General features: G+C 40.8%; 1 protein-coding gene and 2 long non-coding RNA genes across 5 annotated transcripts in view; 2 read left to right on the plus strand and 1 right to left on the minus strand.

Annotated features, from left to right (window-relative positions):
- The window catches only part of LOC116057839 (protein NLRC3-like), a 556,293-nt gene that overhangs the window by 93,795 nt on the left and 439,766 nt on the right, over positions 1–22,732 (plus strand). The window contains exons 2-3 of one of the 3 annotated variants that reach the window (XR_004896476.1): positions 3,492–3,665; positions 8,342–8,647. The exons of the other annotated variants lie outside the window; for them this stretch is intronic. The gene's annotated coding sequence lies outside the window, so the exon portion shown is untranslated. Of the gene's footprint in view, positions 1–3,491; positions 3,666–8,341; positions 8,648–22,732 lie in introns of those variants that run through there. 3 annotated transcript variants of the gene reach the window in all.
- On the plus strand, positions 1,530–22,249 carry LOC118494361. The gene is made up of 3 exons (XR_004896489.1): positions 1,530–1,540; positions 5,403–5,406; positions 22,047–22,249. It is a non-coding gene; the product is annotated as an uncharacterized LOC118494361 (long non-coding RNA).
- LOC116061929 overlaps positions 21,621–22,732 on the minus strand; it is a 137,686-nt gene continuing 136,574 nt past the window's right edge. Inside the window, exon 3 of the long non-coding RNA XR_004107853.2 lies at positions 21,621–21,792. This is a non-coding gene — a long non-coding RNA (uncharacterized LOC116061929). The remainder of the gene's footprint in view (positions 21,793–22,732) is intronic.

A 22,732-nucleotide genomic window follows, 5' to 3' on the forward strand; every position in this document is an offset into this window, starting at 1 on the left:
TGCTGATAACTAGCTGATTCAGCTTGATTCAAGGAATACGTGGATCTAAGGATTTCTAATGTGCGATGTGTAATGTGGGAGTTAAAGGCAAAAAAACATTATAGCGCCACCTAGTGGTCCACATGTGTAATTTTTGGTAGGTGTGGTCCATGACCTATTGTCTATCTACCCTGTAAATTTAAAGTTGTTCACATTAGTGTAAGTGGTGAATCTAGACTTGGGTCCCATAGGCCACGCCCACTTTGATCCCTCAGTACCCCACTCTAGAGATGGCCTCAGGAGTGTCCCTAGATGGTACCCATCAAATTTTGTAAAAATCGGATGAGCCGTTCATGAGATATATACTTTTTGTACTTGTAGCGCCCCCTAGTGACCAATTTTAGTAACACGCATGGGGAACCTCCAGAGGGTCATGTCAAACAAGAATCTGAAGTTTGGCATTGATAGCATTTACTTTGGCTGAGATATGGCAAAATTGGTGTTTCAATAGTTAGCTACACAAATTTGTTTGTGCGTAATATGCGCAATTTTTATCCTATAAAAATTCTTTTCATTAACTTTTTGTCAGGTCGGTCTGGAGATGCTACAGTCCAAGTTTCGTGCAGATCGGTCTTACGGTCTAGGAGTAGATCGAAAAAGGAGATTTTTGATAAATCACGATTTTTCACGCATAAAAGTTAAAGGGGAAATGGGCGTGGCCTATATCACGTGATTCAGTTGGATCCAGGGAACACGTGGATATATGGTTTTTAAATGTCCGGTGTACGGTGTGGGAGTTATAGGGCCAATCTTGTTTTTTCTGCTATAGCACCACCTAGTGGTGGAAGTGGGTCAATTTTTGCGCCTGAGGTCCTTGCGGAGTTTCGGACCAGTTCTGTAAACGGCAACCCCCCAACATGTACGGTTTAGGCTGTAGTCTGAGTTTTAGGCGGAGAAGAATAATAATGGAAAAAAAAAAAATCAGTAGAAAAACAATAGGGTTCCACAGCCCTGCTGTGCGAACGGCGTAGCTTTGCTAACGCTATTTCTTCCAGACTCGGGCTTGGACCCCTAACAAGAATTACTTCTTTCACCAGTAAATTGCTTGTTAAAAAACAAAAACAGATGAGAAAAGGGTATTTTACAATAACTTTGAGCGCACCACGAGGTTTACCAGTTTTAAGTGAACGCAACATTTATTCCCGTCTGTTTAGTTTTTCTGACAACAGCAGTTTCAGCTCATAGTTTTAGCAGCAGACTGTTGTACGTCCCGGTGCTGGAATCCTCTACAGTGAAATACAGTCACACTTTACACCGTGTAACTGTCAGCGTTTTAACCGTGTTTAATCCAGTTATTACTGTAGCTAACGGTAGGCTAACGTTACCTGCTGCCAAGTGTAACGTGTTATTAGTGTTTACTAGCGTGACATGCAGCGATGCTTCTGTTCCCTCTAACGTCTGTTTCAGAGCATCAGAGAGCAGCGCAGATATTTAGGAGGCACCGTAATGAGGCACCGAAGCCGGATTTTAACATGCACCGTTATCATGAACAGAAAATTGCGTTGCCTGTATCTTTTCACGGTAAGCACGCTTGTGGAAAGCGGTCGCACAACAGGTGAAATGTTGTGTTGCGCAAGAACATAGTGTTTAAACTTTACAGAGACATCCAAATAGAATACTGGCATCTTTTGAAATAAGATTTTCCAGTTTTGTAGATTTAGATTAGAGAAGTTTAGAAGTTTAGAGAATCTGGTTGCCAAGGGCAACCGGGCAACCATTACTGTCGAGCCCTGCAAACACACACACACACACACACACACACTTATTGAAACAAATCAGTCACAAACATTATTGTAAATAGAACAAGTAGAACTTTGTAGTGTCTCTGACTTGAATTAGTTCACCAGTTTGATATCTGATGAACTATTAAAGCCAACATTTCCTGTGATCTGCTGTCATGGTTGGTCACTCTGAACTCAACTAAGGATGTTAAATATCTCTGTAACTTAGTTAGCATGGCCTTATGAATGATGACAGGTATGATGACGTCTTTTAGGACCTTTACTGAGGACAGAGGGAGTCGGATGCTGTACAGGTTGGAAAGCCTCTTGAGCTAATCTGTCATCTGTGATATTGGGCTGTATAAATAAAATGGACTTGACTATGAATGTAGGGAAAGTCAGATTTGAACTGTTAGATTAGTTTCTATGATTAGTGTCCATGTGAGGATAGTGGTGTTTTCTAGAGCTGTACAGGAAGTGAACTAATTAAAGAGCAGATGTGTTCAGAAGACTCATCTCTACCTGAAACATTAGGATGTTAGTGAAGATAAGCTACACTTCATTCACAAGACAATGAAACATGTTGATTTATAATAAACTTTAATAAGATGATCCTGTTAAACCTGTCAACATTACAGCTTACTGTGTGTAATTATTGTAAATGTATTACATTTAGTAAACACGTCTAATTCATGTCAATGCAGCAGAGTAATGTTGAGCTACAGATTTAAAACCTTAATATAACTGAATAACACTAAATAATTCACTCCAAAGTCTTTATTGAAGTAGCAGCATGTTGTCATTAATATTAATTAGAGCTCTTTTTCACTTTTTGTATTTTACAGTTTTTATCCTGATCCTGTTGTGTTCAGGTGTTTCTGTTTTCTAAACCTTCTTCAGCTCTGAACAGATTATTAAACATTGAATGATTTCAAGCAGGAACATTGTCTTCTAAAGTTACATCATTTATTCTTCATTCAGACTGGGGCACTGCAGTTTATCAGAGATCAGCTGTGCTGCTCTGGTCTCAGCTCTGAAGTCCAACCCCTCCCATCTGATGGAGCTGGACCTGAGGCACAACAAGCTGAAGGATTCAGGAGTGAAGCTGCTGTGTGGTTTTCTGGAAAGTCCAAACTGTAGACTGGAGACTCTGATGTCAGTTCACTGACTCTCTGTAACTATTATAGATCTAATATGTTTAACAATTGAATTTGAATTCGTGTACAAACATAACTTACATCCATAAAGTTATAAATGTTGTTTTTGTTCATATTTGTGTTTCTTGTAGTAAATTTAGTCTGCAGTCAGAAGAGACTTTAGTCTGGCTATCACCATCAGGCTGTGTTTGTTAAAGAAACTGTAGAAAATGTCCAGTTAGTTGTTAAAGTAAATTAATGTTTATAATTGTTGGTAAATGGTCACATATGGTTTTAATTTACTAATGTTTACTTGCTGAAGTAGAAATATTTATTTGTTTGTTAATTTCAGTGTTTTCACAACTGTCTGATCAATGATATTGGTTTTTCAGAACACAGCTGTTTAGAGGATGAATATAGTATTGATCCTTTATTGGCTGACATGATGATGATCCAATAATGACAAAATCTCTCTACTCATTTTAGGGAAAATGTCATTGATTAGGACATAGTAATGTTGAGCTACACATTTAAAATATCAACACATCTGACTGGATCATAAATAGATTTGTATCTTCATTTATTCTTTATTCAGATTGTGGCGCTGCGGTTTGTCAGAAATCAGCTGTGCTGCTCTGGCCTCCGCTCTGAAGTCCAACCCCTCCCATCTGAGAGAGCTGAACCTGGGCTTCAGCTACCTGAAGGAGTCAGACGTGAAGCAGCTGTGTGATCTGAAGGAGAGTCCAGACTGTAGACTGGAGACTCTGCAGTAAGTAGAGCGTTGGATTCAGTCCATGCTGGTTTCAGCAGTATCAAACTAAACACAGTTAGTATCAAAGCAAAGATCCAGTATTTTCTGTAAATCTCCAACCTTGTCAGTGAAGCTGTGAGAGGAGAGAGAGAACAGTCAGCCAATCAGACTGTCTGTTCTCTCTGAACCCAACAGCAGTAAATCATCATTAAAGTGAGCAGTGAACGTCTCTCTGTTTCTGCAGTAATGATGCGTTCAGGACTCTCAGCAGTTTATTTCCACTGTGTACTTAATTGAAACCTGCAGAGTCAACAGACTTGATGCCCAAAGTCTCTGCAGGTCTGTGAGCTTCACTCCAACACGTTAACATGAGAGCTGAAAGGAAGCAGGCTGCCTACACAGCCGCTCCACTTGGTGTCTGAACAGGACTGAAGTCTGACTGACAGCTGATGAAGGGAGTCTCTGGAAACACTCATTCATCACAGCGGTGATAATGCCATCATTGCATTTTTTTATTTAGACCTCCCCAAACCTCCCATATTTACCTTTCACAATATGAGATACCTTTTCCATAGATACTTATTGCCATTTCTTTCAGCCAGTTACCTATACTTGGCGCCTTTATGTTCTTCCAGTGTAAAGCAATAAGACGTTTTGCTTGCAATAGACACATGTCTATTAATGCGTATTCTTTACTTTTCAATGGTATGTTTAGAGGGTATAGATGTAATATAAATATTTTTGCAGAAATTGGTATATTGATATTCAGGATTTTATTTATTATTGCATTTCACATTTTTCCAAAATTTCATATGTTCACACTCCCAAACGCAATGGAATAGAGTGATACATTTAACACACGCGGACGGGATATTTTCATTATATTTGTGTAACGTGGTGGGAGTTCACAGTGTAATGTAGGTTCACATCAGCCATTTATATTGCAATAGTTTCAGTCTGACATTTACTGTCTTGGTTTGAACTTCCTTGCACGCCTTCATCCAGTCATTCACATGGATGTCCTCTTTTAAATCCTTCTTCCATGCTTCAAGTTTGTTATCTGAGAAGTCCTGTGACCCTGACACCATAATGCCATATAGTAGTGAAATCAAGCCTCTGCTATAACAATCTTTTACCACTTCCTTCTCTAATATTGATAAAGATGGCATATCTATCTAGTAACTTCGAGAAATGAAAATTAAATTCCTTATTTGTAGGAATTTAAAGAAATGTTGTCTAGATATATCGAATGTATGAACCAATTCCTCAAACGACATAAGTTTACTGGAGGAATATAGATCTGCTACTGTCTAAATCCCCTTATCTGCCCATATCTTAAAACCTGCATCCAGTCAGCCTGGTTTAAACCTTGTATTGCCCCAGATGGGGCTGTAATAAGACAGGGTATTGGGGATGCCTAAATACTTCTTAATGTCATACCACACATTTATCATATTTAAGACTATTGGGTTAGAAATGTTTTTTCTAAGGTCCTTGAGTTCTGAGGAATATAGATACAAACTTAAAGGCAGGTCAGATGTGATTGCAGATGTTTCCACATCCACCCAAGAGGGAGTAGCTTGGGAAGAAAAGTGAAACATGATGGTTCTTAATTGTGCAGCCCAATAGTACCACTGCAAATTAGGACACTTAAGCCCCCCTCTATCATATGGTAAATATAGAAGTGAAAGGCGGAGTCTAGGACGTCTGTTATTCCATATGAAATTAGTAAATAGTTTATTCATTCTTAGAAAGAGGTGTTTAGGAGGCGCCAAAGGGATATTTTGAAATAGGTATAAGAGCTTGGGCAGAATATTCATTTTCAAAATATTTGTACGACCTATTAGGGATGTGGGTAGAGATGTTCATCTTTCGATGGAATTATTAATATTTTCTAAAAGAGGGTCATAATTTGTTGAAACAATATTCTCAAGAGTTGGTACAATCTTTATGCCCAAATATGTAAAGCAATCCGTTGCTTTGAAAATGGATGCACGATGGTTGGGTTGTTGTCCATCTTCCTTATTCAGTAACATAAGCATGCTTTTAGAATTATTGATCTTGTATCCTGAGATCTTTCCAAACGAACTAATGAGTTCTAGTAAAGCAGGGATAGAGTTACTAAGGTGTTTTAAAATCAGCAGGACATCATCTGCAAATAAGGCAATTTTATGTTCTATTTGACCAACAGTAATGCCTGTTATGCCCATATGTTTCCTAACTGCAATTGCAAAAGGCTCAATAGAGATTGCAAAGAGGAGAGGAGAGAGAGGTGAACCCTGTCGGCAGCCTCTAGAGATGGCGAATGATTTGGATCCATGTTATTTGTTAGCACCTCAGCTCAGGATTGTTATAAAGTAACTTAACCCACTTGCAAAATCGCTCCCCAAAGCCAAACCTTGTCAGTAGTTCCCTATCGAAGGCCTTTTCAGCATCCAGTGCTAGAACGGCAGTATCTTGTTCGCTCCTTTGGTCGTGAAGAATGTTGAGAAGCCTTCTAACATTATGAAATCCCTGTCTACGTTGTATAAAACCATTTTGGTCCTCTCCTATCAGTCCAGGTAGTATAACTTCCAAGCGCTTAGCCAAAACTTTACATAATATTTTTGTGTCCGAATTGAGGAGACTTATTGGCTGCATGTTTTCACATCGTGTGTTAGTTTTCCCTGGTTTTGGTAGTAATGTAATTAGTGCTCCCCTCATAGACATATGGAGAAGGCCTTCCTGGAAAGCCTCTAACATCATTTCAAGAAGGGGAGTTAGAAGTTTTTCTTTACATTTTTTATAGATATCTATGGGAAGGCCATCCGGCCCCGCCGTTTTCCCTGCTGTCATCGCATCAATAGCTTCAGAAATTTCTTTCAATGTGAATTTCTTGTCTAGATGAATTCTATCTTCTTCAGGGATCTGTGGTAGATTAATATTATCTAAGAACTGTGTTTGAAATTCTAAGTTAGGAGAGCACTCTGCACTACACAACTTTTCATAATACTCTCTAAATGTTTCATTGATCTCCACTGGATCTATTATGTTTCCTGATGGACCCTCAATTGTAGTTAAAGCTTGTTCAGTTTGTCTTTGTTTGATCTGCCATGCAAGTAGTCTTCCTGCTTTATCACCCTGTTCATAAAAGGTTTGTTTCATTTTCAGTACTTTTGCAGCTGCTCTGGTCGCTGACATTTCATTGTATCGGGCCCTCAGTGACAGGAGCTTATTATGATCATTTGCATTATCAGTTGTGTTGTGATGTATATCTTTTTCCAGTCGGGTAATCTGTCCATCTAACTGTTTCATCTCTTGCCTAGATTGTTTGGCTTTTGAGCTAGAAAAGCATATACTTTGACCCTTAATGGATGCTTTAAATGCTTCCCATCTTATACATGCTGAAGTTTCAGATGTGTTAGTTTCTAAGTATAGGTCTATCTGTTTACCTAGAAATTCTATGCATGATGGATCCTGGAGCCATCCTGTTTGAAAAAGCCATTTAGGGGGGTCGCACACCAATTTGCTATTGATATACATTAATGCTACTGCTGCATGGTCTGAGATAACCACACCATGATAGGGTTAGGGTTGATGTTGAATAGCCTGTAGGCCTACAGTAGTGTAACGGACCGTCCCTACAGTTCAGCAGACATGTGAACCGTGGATTCATTGTAAATGTAACCATCATAGTGTGAAATACAGTTTAACTGATGCTGTTACGTGAACGGGGCTCAGCAGAGAGGTGGAGAGAGACGACGTCTCTGCAGCTTATTCAGGGAGTCAGGTCAATGCTGCTAAAGCACTCACAACAAAGAGTTTCATGTGTAGGCTCCTCCCATATGGCTCGCATCAGGAGTTAACATGAACTGTACCAAAACACGGAAAGGACTTAACGCAGCATACGAGACGTTTTTATTTTTACAGGATATGAAACTGTCTCACTGTAATACTGTTAGACAGCAGTGTAGCCCACCGCGCAGACAGACAGCAGACAGACAGCAGACAGACAGCAGACAGACAGCAGTCGGAGCTCCGTGGACGGAGAGCTCTGCGTCCGTCAGCAGCGGTTTCTCGCTGCGCCGCCGGTCCCCAGAGCAGCATGGTCACCTGCAGAGTCCGGTACAGTCTGACTCTGCTAACGGAGATACCATCAGCTCTATACAGCGGAGCGTTCAGATCAGTCAAATCAGCGCCAGCAGCATACAGTAGTGACTGTGGATGAGAGGGAGGCTGGCTGCTGAAAATCAGACGTTTTGGAGCTCGTGATATTTCTTTGGCGCCGGCTACAACCTCTTTGTGGGGCACCAAAACATTCTCTATGCAGGAAAAACCCTGAATAAATACCATTAATAACTTCATAATACTAACCACTAAACTCCAGATGGACTCCAGCCGTCTTCTCTGGGGGGAAAAAGATCGATGTGGGAAAAAGCAACTTCTTCTTCTGTGTGTTAATTAGCGGATCGCACATATACACAGAAGGGAAGATTTCTCCATTCTCAGCTGAGGTGGACAGCATAGAGCTGCAGTGTTTTACCATTGTACTTTACACTGCATACATTAGCCTAGCAGCTAGCAGAGTTTCCCTCGGCTCATAGCTTAATACCGTTAACCACCATACTGTTGTGATACGTTGCTTCTTCACCACGGTATGAAAACTACATACAGTCACAGCCATATTTATCTCTTCTGTTGTCTTATCTCATCAGATGGAGGTAAGAGTGATCAGGAGGAGGATGTTGGAGGATCAGCTGAGTCCTGATGATCCGAGAGCTTGAAGCAGCAGCATCACCTCTAACTGGGCCATGTTACTGGGAGGTAGAGTGGAGAGACTGACTGAGGCTCTGCACGGTTCATCATTAGCAATGACACGTGGTCATGAAAGAAGTATGTCGGGCAAGTTGATTGGCCGACATTAGCCTCTCCTGGTCAGTGACGGTGGCTCTGTCTCCATCAGAATCAGCTGACTCAGCATACGTCAGACTACAGAGTGGAGCCAAGTGTGTAGAGCATATGTTTGTTAATGTAACAAGTTTCAAAGTGTGTAACTGGAGTAACAAATTATTTTGATTTGGGTTCACAACTCTCAACTCTCCTAGAAGAAACCCTGGAAAACAGAATCACGGAGTCAGTGAGTGAAAGAGCGAACCGCCATCTTCGTCTCCAAATCTCTGTCTCTTTATTACAAATTTCCCAAATCATGGTATAAAACAATACAACATTCCCCTAGTGTAAACATGTTTCAGTGTCCATTTGTTAATTTCAATTTAAACACCTTAGTACAGTTTTCTCTACTCTCCACATATCAGTGGGCAACATCTTTCACACTCACATTCATAAAAATAATCATGTCTTTACAAAAATAAGTATCACTCTTTCTTTAAAGTGCAATAATATCAAAAGGATAAATCATGTTTTAATCTCTCTCTCTCTCTCTCTCTCTCTCTCTATATATATATATATATATATATATATATATATATATATATATATATATATATATATAATGTTGTTTTCCTTTTAACTCCAGAAATCCACCATCATACTAATGTAATAATGTGAATCATAAACCCTGGTGTGAGGGAGGTGTCCGTCACCTGGGCACCGTGAGCACTTCGGTTCCGCTTTCTTTGCTTCCCCTCTACGTTAATATTGTCTTACACAATAAAAGTTGAAATTCTACTAAACGCTGCGCTGGTTATTGTGTTATCACATAAGGGTGTATCACACTAACATTTCACATTTTAACATCAATGGTAAACTTCACTGTCGTCGCTGCAGGACAGTCACCTGTTTGTCAGATTAACTTAACTGCACCGCCCGCTGAAACAACCGTTACCTCACAGAGCCCTTTACCCCCCCCCCCCACAGTAACATCTTCTCTTCTAAATTAACCGTTAACATTTAAACTAACGTTAAGAGGTGAGGTGATTACCACGCTGTCACAGCAACGGAAGAGATTAACTTCACACACTCACACAGAGAGAGACACACACACACACTCACACACACACACACACACATACACTGACATACAGATACACAACCTTACACACACTCTCACACACACACACTCTCTCTCACTTACACACTCTCACACACACTCTCTCACATACACACTCTCACACACACACACAGACACAGAGACACACACACTTCAGCGCCATGAAGTGGACCGAGACTGACTGGTGTTGACATGCTGATTATTTTGCTGTTGGTTAGCTCGGAGGGTCCCGACTCGGAGCACTTTAATCCCGTGCTAATAGGGAAGAGTCACACACACACACGCAGGTTTGTGGCACTATCTTTGTGGGGACCCGTCATTGACATAATGCCTTCCCTAGCCCCTTACCCTAACCTTAACCACCACAACTAAATGCCTAACCTTAACCCTTCAAAAAGACATCATTATCCGGCCGTCTAGCTCGACCCTCGTCCCCCTGGTTATTAGCTACTCAGAGAGTCTGAGGAACCTGATACCAGCCATCAAAAGGAACTTCCAGGGGGTGGGGGAAGAGTGTGACGTGCTGAGAGACTGCCGTATGATCTCCGCCTACAGGAGGAACAAAATTCTGAAAGATATTTTAGTCCATACTAACCTCAACAAAAATAATGAACGTAGGGAGTCGCTTCAGGGTTTGGATGTTGGTTTTATGAGTCTCCCCCACATTTTTAACCCCCACAGCAGAGTTGGTTTTAACCCGGGGCAGGTCCTGCAGCACACAGCCATTAATGTGGTTCATGCAATTAGTTGCAGGGCCTGCAACGAATTGTATGTGGGGGAGACAAGAAATGCACTATATTTAAGAATCAAGCAACACCAGTATATTTTAAATAAGGGCGATGGCACAACTGTTCTATATGCACATTTTAAACTCCATGGCTCTCAAAATGTTCAGAGCATCCTGGGCCTGGAGAGCAACAGAGCCTGGACCACGGCTCAGCGTCGGGCGGCGGAGAGGAAGTGGATCCATCTTTTAAAAACCATAGACCTTACGGGTCTAAATGAAAAATACTGAAATGGATCCACTTCTCTTTTGAATCTAAGTTTTACGGGGTATTTTTAGAAATACTTCCTCCCACTGCTCTGGTCTCCTCTCTCCTCAGGTTTTATCTGGACCTCCTCTGCAGCGCATCATACCCAACCTTTTAACTTGACCTTTTTTATTGTTTTAATCCATATTTATGATTAATAATAACTGTTTTTGTTGTAATACAAAAACTTCTCAGATTTTATTATTCTTTTTTTTTGGGGGGGGGTTAATTTCTACCTGCAGAGGGGGTCCTACCTAATATGTTAATGTTTTGATGGTTTTTTAATAAATATTTTAAAGATGCCTCGGTTGTCCTTTATAACTTTTATTCTGCCTTATCTATATTTTAATAATTTGATTGCGCTTCTGTCTTTATTGCTATTATTTATTATTATTATTATTATTATTATTATTATTAGAAATTGAATTACTTGCCTCAAGATTTTAACATGATAATACACAGGCCTTTGATTTTATGCATTTTACAGTTTGGTTTTATTCTATGATGTAATTTAAATTATTTATGGTTATTTATTGTGTGGCACTTTTTACCTTTTAAAGCACTCTTAAACACAGCACTTATTACTAATTTTAATGGTATGTATGTAGAGTATATTTTTAACCTCAAGGGCAAATAATTCAGAAAGTATTTTAGACACTTTAAGTGTTTTTATTTGAATTTTTGAGGTTAAATAATATGTCTTTAATAGTGGGATAGAATTTGTTTTGTATTGTGATGCCGGGCTATTTATTTACATAGCTCATATATATATATATATATATATATATATATATATATATATATATATATATATATATATATATATATATATATATAATTTATTTTAATTATTTATTTTTTAATGTCTATTATAATGTATCTATGTACTATACCTTCTTTTAACCTGCTTTTAATATCTGGCCTTTTTTTAAACAGCTTTTATATAACCGAACCGAAGAGAGAGGGAGAGAGAGAGAGAGAGAGAAGGAGAGAGGGAGATAGAGAGAGAGATTAAGTACATTTCATATCAGAAAATGAGATTTGATACTTAGTAAATATCAGATACTTTAAGACTTTTACTGCAGTAATATTCTAAAAGGAGACGTTAACTTCTACCAAAGTTATTTTCTGGTAACATAGTTGTACTGTTACTCAAGTATTGCTTTCAAGTACTTTATACTAGACTGCTCTCTTACCTTGTCAGGTCCTGAATATTACTGCAGTATTCAGACCCTCTCTTACCTTGTCAGGTCCTGAATATTACTGCAGTATTCAGACCCTCTCTTACCTTGTCAGGTCCTGAATATTACTGCAGTATTCAGACCCACTCTTACCTTGTCAGGTCCTGAATATTACTGCAGTATTCAGACCCACTCTTACCTTGTCAGGTCCTGAATATTACTGCAGTATTCAGACCCACTCTTACCTTGTCAGGTCCTGAATATTACTGCAGTATTCAGACCCTCTCTTACCTTGTCAGGTCCTGAATATTACTGCAGTATTCAGACCCACTCTTACCTTGTCAGGTCCTGAATATTACTGCAGTATTCAGACCCACTCTTACCTTGTCAGGTCCTGAATATTACTGCAGTATTCAGACCCTCTCTTACCTTGTCAGGTCCTGAATATTACTGCAGTATTCAGACCCACTCTTACCTTGTCAGGTCCAGGACTGTGAGGCCCTCCAGTGGCCGAAGCTGTTCTCCTGTTGACATTAAATGCAGACGCTGAATCAGATCAACAGAGACAGAAGATGTTCTGCTACATCTCAGAGGGACATCTTGGTCTTTTTACTCCACTACATTTGTCTGACAGCTTTAGTTTGTCCTCCCCTTCCTGTCCAGTGAAACCCACGTACCTCCAGATGTGTTGATGTTGAATGTTTGTGATCAACTGAAGGATGAAGTCTTTCTTTATGTGTTGAGAGAAATTCTCCTACTTCTTAAAGCTAAATAAAGTCTTTAAAAAGCCTCGCGTTTCTGTGAGCGTGGCGTTTCTGTTGCGTGTCAGTTGTGTGGTGGCTGCGTGGTGTTTTCTACGTCTTTCCACACCAGAAAGGTGTCTGACGCGGTGCTGCTGCTGCTAGCCTTGTCTGGACACATGGATGTTTCCCATTGATAAAATGAAATACCATGTTAAACATAAATATATACTGATCTGATTACAGCAAAGACAACGTCGGCAGTATTGACGGCAAAATAGGCTACAGAATATTTTGCAGATTGATAGGTGCAATATTAGAAAATCAATATCTTTTTTTTAATTACATTTATATCAAAACCTCGAGACTTTCAAACATTTATTAAATGTATTTGTGTCTAAATGACATATAAACATCTTTTTGTATTCTATGTTGTCTGGAAACGCTTCCAACACTCTTGCGTGTATCGTGAAAAATAGGCGTTGGATCTATTTCTAGCACGCACACGTTTTCGGCGCGGCTCGAGCTGCACCTGAGACGTGCGTGTCACGCAGTGTGTAAGCTCTAACCTGTTACCATGGGAGCCGAAATAAATGGACACGCCACGCAGCTGACACGCTCACGCCATGCAGCCAGTGTGTAACCGGCCTTAGGGTCTTACAACACTTCCGGCCTCGCTTTCACAATAAGAGTCTGGAGAAGAGCAGCAGACTCGCTTTCACAATAAGAGTCTGGAGAAGAGCAGCAGAAACAAATATGGAAATATGGACATATGCTGCTTTTCTCTGTTTATATCATATTAACCTTTGTGAGGTATACGTGCAGTTTAGTGTCCCATATTCCCCCATACAGTGTCCTTAATTATGAAGCTGCTAAACCACCTGTGCTGTTTAAAATGTGTTTCATAGTAATTAATGTGCGTGTGTTTGCTGCTCAAAAAGTCATTTATTAAGTCATTTTGTTGCAAATGTGCATTATTTACAAGTGAAAAAATGGCAGGGTGACCCCGTTCTTCTGAAACGATTGTGACAAATGAGGCCAAATGTTTTCCCAGCACTAATACACACAGTTGCCACAATTTACAGTGTAGCCTAAAGAAATCATGATAGGCCCTACTTGCCTAACCCCCACCCCTCAAAACTCATTTTATAAACACTACGGCGCTTTTCCGGCCGCACCCCGACCCAGTCACGAACGGCTCTGCTCACCTGGACCCGAGGGCCCGGGTACTCCAGACCAACCGAAGCACTCAGGCATGGTACCGCTACGTATGGGAGGAAGTCTGACTTAGAGGGGATCAGTCATAATCCCGCAGATGGTAGCTTTATGGGAGCTTTGGGACACTCACTTTTGGAAAATAATTTGGGACACTAAACTCAACGTATATCCCCTTGTGAAGTCTCATTTCCTCTTCTTTCGAAGAAGTCCACTTTAAAATTTTAAATGAAATCTACCCAACAAACAAATTCTTAAGACTGAGATTAAATTTTGATACAAATAACTGTGTTTTTTGTAATAAAGGAAATTGAGAATCTGGAACATGTATGTTATCTGTGAGAGTCAGTCTTTCTGGAGAGAACTTTAGAGCTGGTTACAACATGTGTGTGTGTGTGTGTGTGTGTGTGTGTGTGTGTGTGTGTGTGTGTGTGTGTGTGTGTGTGTGTCTTGTTACAGACCAGAGAACAGAGACACCACCTCTGGCAGTGAAGAATATAAAGTTTGGTGTTGTTGTTGAAGATAAGAAGGTAGATTTTGTTCTCAATAATTTGGTGCTTTTAGGAAAACATTGGATACATAAATGTAGATATTTTAAGACCAAACCGTCCCTGATCCATTGGAAGAATGAGTTCAATCTTTTGTGTAAGTCATTGAAACAGGTAAAGTTTCTGACACACCAGCCAGACGGCCGACCGTCAGCAGTAAAGCCAGTCGGACTGATCAGTCGGGTCCCGAGGTCCAAAAAGTTCCTCAGAACACACTGAGGAGACGCCGACTTGAGCGTACGCTCTGCACATGCGCAAAACGTAATACGTCTCCATAGCAGCAGGCAGCGCTGCTCTGTATTGTTTCCATTAACAGTCTGATTATTTCCCAGAAAATGAAAACCGGCAGCTGATTGGACAAACGCGTCACGTGGTTCTTTTTTCTCCAGAAATTCACAGCCAGACTGTCATGGCGGCTCGTTCAGAATACGATCTCATATTGGACTAAAATAGTTCACCGAAACGTGTTTCTGAAAACATTTGAAGAGAGAAATAGGCCGTGCAGTTGCTGAATCTGTCTTCATTTCAGATCAACAAAGGTCAGTTTAAAAGATTTTCATCAGATTTTGAGAGACTCATCCGCTCACCATTTCCCGGTGAATCCCGACTGTCCTGTCTCTGACTGCCCTGTCTCTGACTGCCCTGTCTCTGACTGTCCTCTCTCTGACTGAACATGTTAGGTCGGCCAAAATGAAGGCCGACGGCTCCTCCAACGGACGACGGCACGAACACACCGAACAGACTCGAGTCACCGACCTCGCCAGACGGTCCAACGGCAGATTATCAGGCAGGTGTGTCTTCTCTCTTAAGGATAAAAAAGCCCTTGAATTGATTTATTTACTTGAAACTCTTAATTTAATTTGAGATAGCCCCTTCTATTTATTTTCTCTTATTTTCTTCTTTATGTTGATTTGTTATGTATAATCTCCTAAAGGTTTTGGTTATATTCTCGACCCGAGGCAAAAGCTCTTTTTATGAAGTGGATTTGTAAATATTTTTTTTTTGTTCAAATAACTGTATTCTGAATAAATGAATTAAAAAAATTAAACTAAATATTTTGAATTTCAGACAAGACATTTACCGACTTCACCTGATGGACATTTTCTCATATTTTCTGACATCTTATAGACCAAACGATTAATGGATGACTCTAGAAAATAATCCTGAGATGAATGAATAATAAAATAATGGTTAGTTGCAGCCCTAGAACTGAATGAATCAGGACTTTTTCTCCAAGTCCAGCCTCAGTTGTTGCCTCTCATGTTCTGAACATTGGAGTCACAGAGCTAAGAATATATATTTTAAGATAAACTCCTAATCATGTTCACTATACACATCATCACTATTCATCTGCCCGCTGCACATAGACTATATTATGTTTTACCCATCCTGCACTCAACCATTCAGCCTCTTTTCTCTCATGTTTAACAACTATTTAGTTTATATTTGTTTCTGTAGTTATTGTTTATTTCATAATAATATATTAATATATTTGTATATATATATATATATGTGTTTGTGTACAGTATGTATGCACCAACCACCGAGGTAGATTCCTCGTCAGTGTAACTTCCAGTGGCAGAAATTTAGAGGAAAGGCCAGATGGTGAAGTCAGCCTTCAGCTGGTAGTTTGTTGCTGTGGACAGCAGGTGGAGCTGTTGCATCAACAATGAGCCGAGACTCCAACACACAACAGCGTGTTTGTCTCATTATCACTCAGACACACAGTGTGCCATGAATGCAGGACTTTACTCAGTATCATTTTTAAACATTATTATTCATGCAAAACTATTTACAAAACAAGAAAGAGAAGCTTTCACAGAAGATCACAGTTATTAACTCTCCTGTTGTCCTCGGGTCGACTTTGACCCATTTTCAAAAAGTTTTTACATCACAAATTTGGGTTTTTACAACAAAATTTTCAACAACAAAAAATAGCGTGGATGTTTCTGTACAATGCTCTTCAAGAGTAAAATAAATGATCAGCTCACTACTTCCATTAAATTTGGGTGTTTAATGTTATAGCATTTGAAAAAAAAAAAAGAAGATAAAAGAACGTTGAAAAAAGTGACAAAAATATCGGAAAAAGCTTCAAAAACGCAGGAAAAATCCCACAAAAAATGACAAAAGGCGCAGAAAAAAATTGATAAAAACATCAGAAAAAGTGAAAAAAAAAACTTGGATAGAAGTGACAAAAACGTCGAAATGTTGACTCAGAAAAACTAAAAGTTGCATGGTCAACGGGAAGACAACACGAGGGTTAAGATCCCAATGGTGAACTGAGGAAGAATTGTCAAATAAAGACAATGCTCTCTCTCCGCAAGCTTTGACTTTTCAAAATAAAAGCTTGCGTCTGGCCCGTTATGTTTTCGTACGGTGTTTTGGATGTTTTTGAACTAAACAGTACGGCAATCATGCTGATTGTTGTGACATGCTACGCTAAAAGAACAGAGAAACATGTTAAAACAGTCAACGGAGCACTAAAGGCCAAGGCAAGAGTTATTCAATTAACTCTTGTGTTGTCTGTCTGTCGGCCTGCAGCTTTGTGTTCTTCTGGGTTGAAATTTCAACATTTAGTTATTCTTTTTCTACACTTTTCTCGACGTTTTTGTCGATTTGATTGTTTTTTAAGCTTTTTCCGTCATTTTTGTCACTTTTTTCAAATGCTATAACATTGAATAAAACACCCAAATTCAAAAAAAGTAGTGAACTGATCATTTATTTTACTTGTAAAGAGCGTTGTATGTATATATATATATAGTTTGGGCTTCATGAAGCACCTAAAAAAGTCAGCAAAAAAAGTTTCTTAGCCATCATAGAAGAAAGTGACAAAATTGTTGAAAAAAAGCGCCAAAAAATTCAGAAAAGGTGCCAAAAATGTCAAGAAAAAGATTTCGTCATAAATGACAAACTTCGTACCAAGCGTCAAAAAAACTTACTGACATGCTTCTATGTTAACCCTCCTGTTGTCCTGTGGTCAAAATTATATTTTCAAAAAGTTTCTATATCAGAAATTTGGGTTTCTATCAACCAAATTTTAACAAAATAACATGGATCGTTCCATACGACGCTCTTCACAAGTTAAATAACTCATAAGTTCACTACTTTCTTTGAATTTGGGTGTTTTATTCAATTTTAAAGCATGTAAAGAAAAATGTATAAAAGAATACACAAAAAAACTTAGGAATAAAATGTCAAATAAACACAAAAAGTGACAAAAAACTTGGAAAAAAGTGATAAAATTATGGGAAAAGCTTAAAAAAAAGTCAAACAAACGCAGAAAAATATTGAAAAACTTTACACATAAAAAAGTGTTCAAAAATACGACCAAAATGTTGGAATATTTTTTTTACATTTTGACCAAGAAAACACATAAAGTTGCTGCAGGTCGACGGGGAAGACAACACGAGGGTTAGGAGAAAAAGTCAAATATCTTAGACTGTATTATTGCATGTCTCATGTAGCTTTCTCTCTTACAGGTTGGGCTTCATAAAGCACCTAAAAAAGTGTCTTAGCCATCAACGACAAAAGCTCCAAAAATAAATCAGAAAAAGCATTAAAAAAGTGGAAAAAGGCCGGATAAAGCGAGAAAAACTAGGTGGCCAAAGTGTGAACCGTGTTTGGCCCACGGGCCTCAAGTTTGACACGTGATAGCTTTGGAAATAAAGGTGTCATGTACTGAAATAAAGTAGTTTTTGTGACGTGATTATGTCTGTTTGGCTTTTGGGAAAATAAGTTAAAACAACAACAGCACTCAGTGTAACATGATATGACAGTATTTATTGTTTATTTCCATATACAAAAAGATTTAAGTGAAATAAGCCTTTGTTTTCTACAGTGATGTTATTTGTAGTGGAGACAAAGACAGATTTACTATAGATTTATGAAAATAGATAAAGAGAGAGAGAGAGAGAGAGAGAGAGAGAGAGAGAGAGAGAGAGACAGAGAGAGAGAGACAGAGAGACAGAGAGACAGAGAGAGAGGTCGCTTGAATATAAAAAAGGTTAGAATGACCTTAAGTCTGGTAGGACCAGGCTAATGTACAGGAGTCTGGTAGGACCAGGCTAGTGGACCAGAGTCTGGTAGGACCAGGCTAGTGTACCAGAGTCTGGTAGGACCAGGCTAGTGGACCAGAGTCTGGTAGGACCAGGCTAGTGTACCAGAGTCTGGTAGGACCAGGCTAATGGACCAGAGTCTGGTAGGACCAGGCTAATGGACCAGAGTCTGGCAGGACCAGTCTAGTGGACCAGAGTCTGGTAGGACCAGGCTAGTGGACCAGAGTCTGGTAGGACCAGGGTAATGTACAGGAGTCTGGTAGGACCAGGCTAGTGTACCGGAGTCTGGTAGGACCAGGCTAATGTACCAGAGTCTGGTAGGACCAGGCTAGTGTACCAGAGTCTGGTAGGACCAGGCTAGTGGACCAGAGTCTGGTAGGACCAGGCTAGTGTACCAGAGTCTGGTAGGACCAGGCTAATGTACCAGAGTCTGGTAGGACCAGGCTAATGGACCAGAGTCTGGCAGGACCAGTCTAGTGGACCAGAGTCTGGTAGGACCAGGCTAGTGGACCAGAGTCTGGTAGGACCAGGGTAATGTACAGGAGTCTGGTAGGACCAGGCTAGTGTACCGGAGTCTGGTAGGACCAGGCTAGTGGACCAGAGTATGGTAGGACCAGGCTAGTGTACCAGAGTCTGGTAGGACCAGGCTAGTGGACCAGAGTCTGGTAGGACCAGGCTAGTGTACAGGAGTCTGGTAGGACCAGGCTAGTGGACCAGAGTCTGGTAGGACCAGGCTAATGGACCAGAGTCTGGTAGGACCAGGCTAGTGTACCAGAGTCTGGTAGGACCAGGCTAGTGGACCAGAGTCTGGTAGGACCAGGCTAGTGTACCTGAGTCTGGTAGGACCAGGCTAATGTAACAGAGTCTGGTAGGACCAGGCTAGTGGACCAGAGTCTGGTAGGACCAGGCTAGTGTACCAGAGTCTGGTAGGACCAGGCTAATGTACCAGAGTCTGGTAGGACCAGGCTAATGGACCAGAGTCTGGCAGGACCAGTCTAGTGGACCAGAGTCTGGTAGGACCAGGCTAGTGGACCAGAGTCTGGTAGGACCAGGGTAATGTACAGGAGTCTGGTAGGACCAGGCTAGTGTACCGGAGTCTGGTAGGACCAGGCTAGTGGACCAGAGTATGGTAGGACCAGGCTAGTGTACCAGAGTCTGGTAGGACCAGGCTAGTGGACCAGAGTCTGGTAGGACCAGGCTAGTGTACAGGAGTCTGGTAGGACCAGGCTAGTGGACCAGAGTCTGGTAGGACCAGGCTAATGGACCAGAGTCTGGTAGGACCAGGCTAGTGTACCAGAGTCTGGTAGGACCAGGCTAGTGGACCAGAGTCTGGTAGGACCAGGCTAGTGTACCTGAGTCTGGTAGGACCAGGCTAATGTAACAGAGTCTGGTAGGACCAGGCTAGTGGACCAGAGTCTGGTAGGACCAGGCTAGTGTACCAGAGTCTGGTAGGACCAGGCTAATGGACCAGAGTCTGGTAGGACCAGTCTAGTGGACCAGAGTCTGGTAGGACCAGGCTAGTGGACCAGAGTCTGGTAGGACCAGGGTAATGTACAGGAGTCTGGTAGGACCAGGCTAGTGTACCAGAGTCTGGTAGGACCAGGCTAATGTACAGGAGTCTGGTAGGACCAGGCTAGTGTACCAGAGTCTGGTAGGACCAGGCTAGTGGACCAGAGTCTGGTAGGACCAGGCTAGTGTACAAGAGTCTGGTAGGACCAGGCTAATGTACCAGAGTCTGGTAGGACCAGGCTAGTGGACCAGAGTCTGGTAGGACCAGGCTAGTGGACCAGAGTCTGGTAGGACCAGGCTAATGTACCAGAGTCTGGTAGGACCAGGCTAGTGGACCAGAGTCTTGTAGGACCAGGCTAATGGACCAGAGTCTGGTAGGACCAGTCTAGTGGACCAGAGTCTGGTAGGACCAGGCTAGTGGACCAGAGTCTGGTAGGACCAGGGTAATGTACAGGAGTCTGGTAGGACCAGGCTAGTGTACCAGAGTCTGGTAGGACCAGGCTAATGTACAGGAGTCTGGTAGGACCAGGCTAGTGTACCAGAGTCTGGTAGGACCAGGCTAGTGGACCAGAGTCTGGTAGGACCAGGCTAGTGTACCAGAGTCTGGTAGGACCAGGCTAATGTACCAGAGTCTGGTAGGACCAGGCTAGTGGACCAGAGTCTGGTAGGACCAGGCTAGTGTACAGGAGTCTGGTAGGACCAGGCTAGTGGACGAGAGTCTGGTAGGACCAGGCTAATGGACCAGAGTCTGGTAGGACCAGGCTAGTGGACCAGAGTCTGGTAGGACCAGGCTAGTGGACCAGAGTCTGGTAGGACCAGGCTAGTGGACCAGAGTCTGGTAGGACCAGGCTAGTCTTCCCATTGACCGTGCAACTTGTTATTTTTCTGGGTCAAAATGTACTTTTTTTTTCACCGTTCCGACCCCAGCCTCGGTATCGAACCGCCATTTCCCTCCCCCCCGCAGCTCAGGGTGAGCGCCTAATCATAGTCGAGTTTTTTATTAGCTTCATTTCTATGGTTTTATCTTACACACTCACCCCACTTTATAAATGACATGTTATTACATTTGATGTATTTATTTTGTAATACTTAATCAATTAACACATTCTGTGTGTACTCTCAACTCGCCATCCTCTGTTATAATCAAAACATACTTTAGAATTAAAAACATCTCTGTTACATGTGTTATTACATGTTAACTGTCAGAAGTAGATTAGGTAATGCTCCTCCTCTCTGGGCGTTTCCTCTTGTTTCCTGTTTAAAGTTTACTTTCACTTTCCAGAGTTTGTGTCGCAGCTTTTTCTCACCATGTGGAGCTCCAGCTGAAGGTAATTTAACTCGTCTGTAACGTTTAAAATATAATTTAATTTAAACTCTTTAAAACATCATCTGGCACCGTTTAAATTCCCTTTTTGTTAAACATAAAGAAAGTGTTGGAACTCATTTCTAAACGCAGTAAAAAAAAAGTTAAATCTTTAGTTTTTTGTGTGTGTGTGTGTGTGTGTGTGTGTGTGTGTGTGTGTGTGAGTGTGTGAGTGTGTGTGTCTGAGTGTGTGTGTGTGTGTGTGTGTGTGTGTGTGTGTGTGTGAGTGTGTGAGTGTGTGAGTGTGTGAGTGTGTGAGTGAGTGAGTGAGTGAGTGAGTGTGTGTGTGTGTGTGTGTGTGTGTGAGAGGATGTTTTTACTTCCCGTGGCCAATCAGTTAAAAGCTAACCGCCATAGACGTGTGGAAACACTGACAACAACCACAGTTACACAGAGAGAAGAAACAAAGTTCTTATTGTGAAAGTCTGCTTCCTGACAGGTGGAGCTGTGACTCATCAGAAAAAACAACTCACCTGAGTTGTTCTACGTCGACATTTTGGACTGTTTGAAGAAACTGTAAGTTGCTGTTTGATACTTTAACAACATGTTAGTCTTTAGTCTCTTCAGGGTTAGTTTCTGGCTCTGTCATGTTAAATATAATGTTTCTACTTCACGTCTTATTTCCTGAGAAAGTGTTAAGGACTTGTGTTGAAGATCAGAAAGCTGTCTGCAGCAGTTAGTGTCGGTCGGTCTATTCACTGACAGGAGACAACAAGACTCTTTAATTCTCTAACTAAATCAACAAATATGTAACTGTGTCACTATGAGCTGGTGTGACGGTCCTCTATGGATCAGTCTCTCTGTGTTGTGTATGTGAAGCTGCATCTGCATATGGGGAAACCAGACTGAATCAGGGAAAGCACATCAACATCACGGACAGAGACAGCCACTTATCAGGAGTTCTGCTTTTTATTAAACTTGTTTAACTGTTAGGGGTGCAAGATATATAAACTCAGTATCGTTATCGCAATATATCGAAAGTGTCGCAATAAGTATGCGCAATATTTAGATTATATTGTGGAGCGCTGCGTCCCGTCTGTTGGCTGTGTGGCTTAGTTGTGTTTGATTTAGAGCTTGAAACGCTGTAATGATCATGTTTCATTGGCCAGTCCAACCAGTAGCACATGTCCTGTTCTGTAGACATGGTCCTTATTTATTTATTCATGTTGGACCAGTCCAATATGATCGTCATTTGAAATAAACATTGTGTTTAACTTTTGTAATTTTACATATGTTTAAAAATATCGATATTAATATCGATATCGCAATATCACATTTTGTCAATATCGTGCAACCCTAACTGTGATCGTATAGTGCTATACGATCACAGTATCCTGCACTCAACCATTCAGCCTCTTTTCTCTTATGTTAAACAACTATTTAGTTTCTATTTCTTTCTGTATTTATTGTTTATTTCATAATCATGTTTAATATATGTGTTTGTGTACAGTATG

Source organism: Sander lucioperca, chromosome 23 (genome assembly GCF_008315115.2).
Source record: "Sander lucioperca isolate FBNREF2018 chromosome 23, SLUC_FBN_1.2, whole genome shotgun sequence".
Classification (NCBI taxonomy): domain Eukaryota; kingdom Metazoa; phylum Chordata; class Actinopteri; order Perciformes; family Percidae; genus Sander; species Sander lucioperca.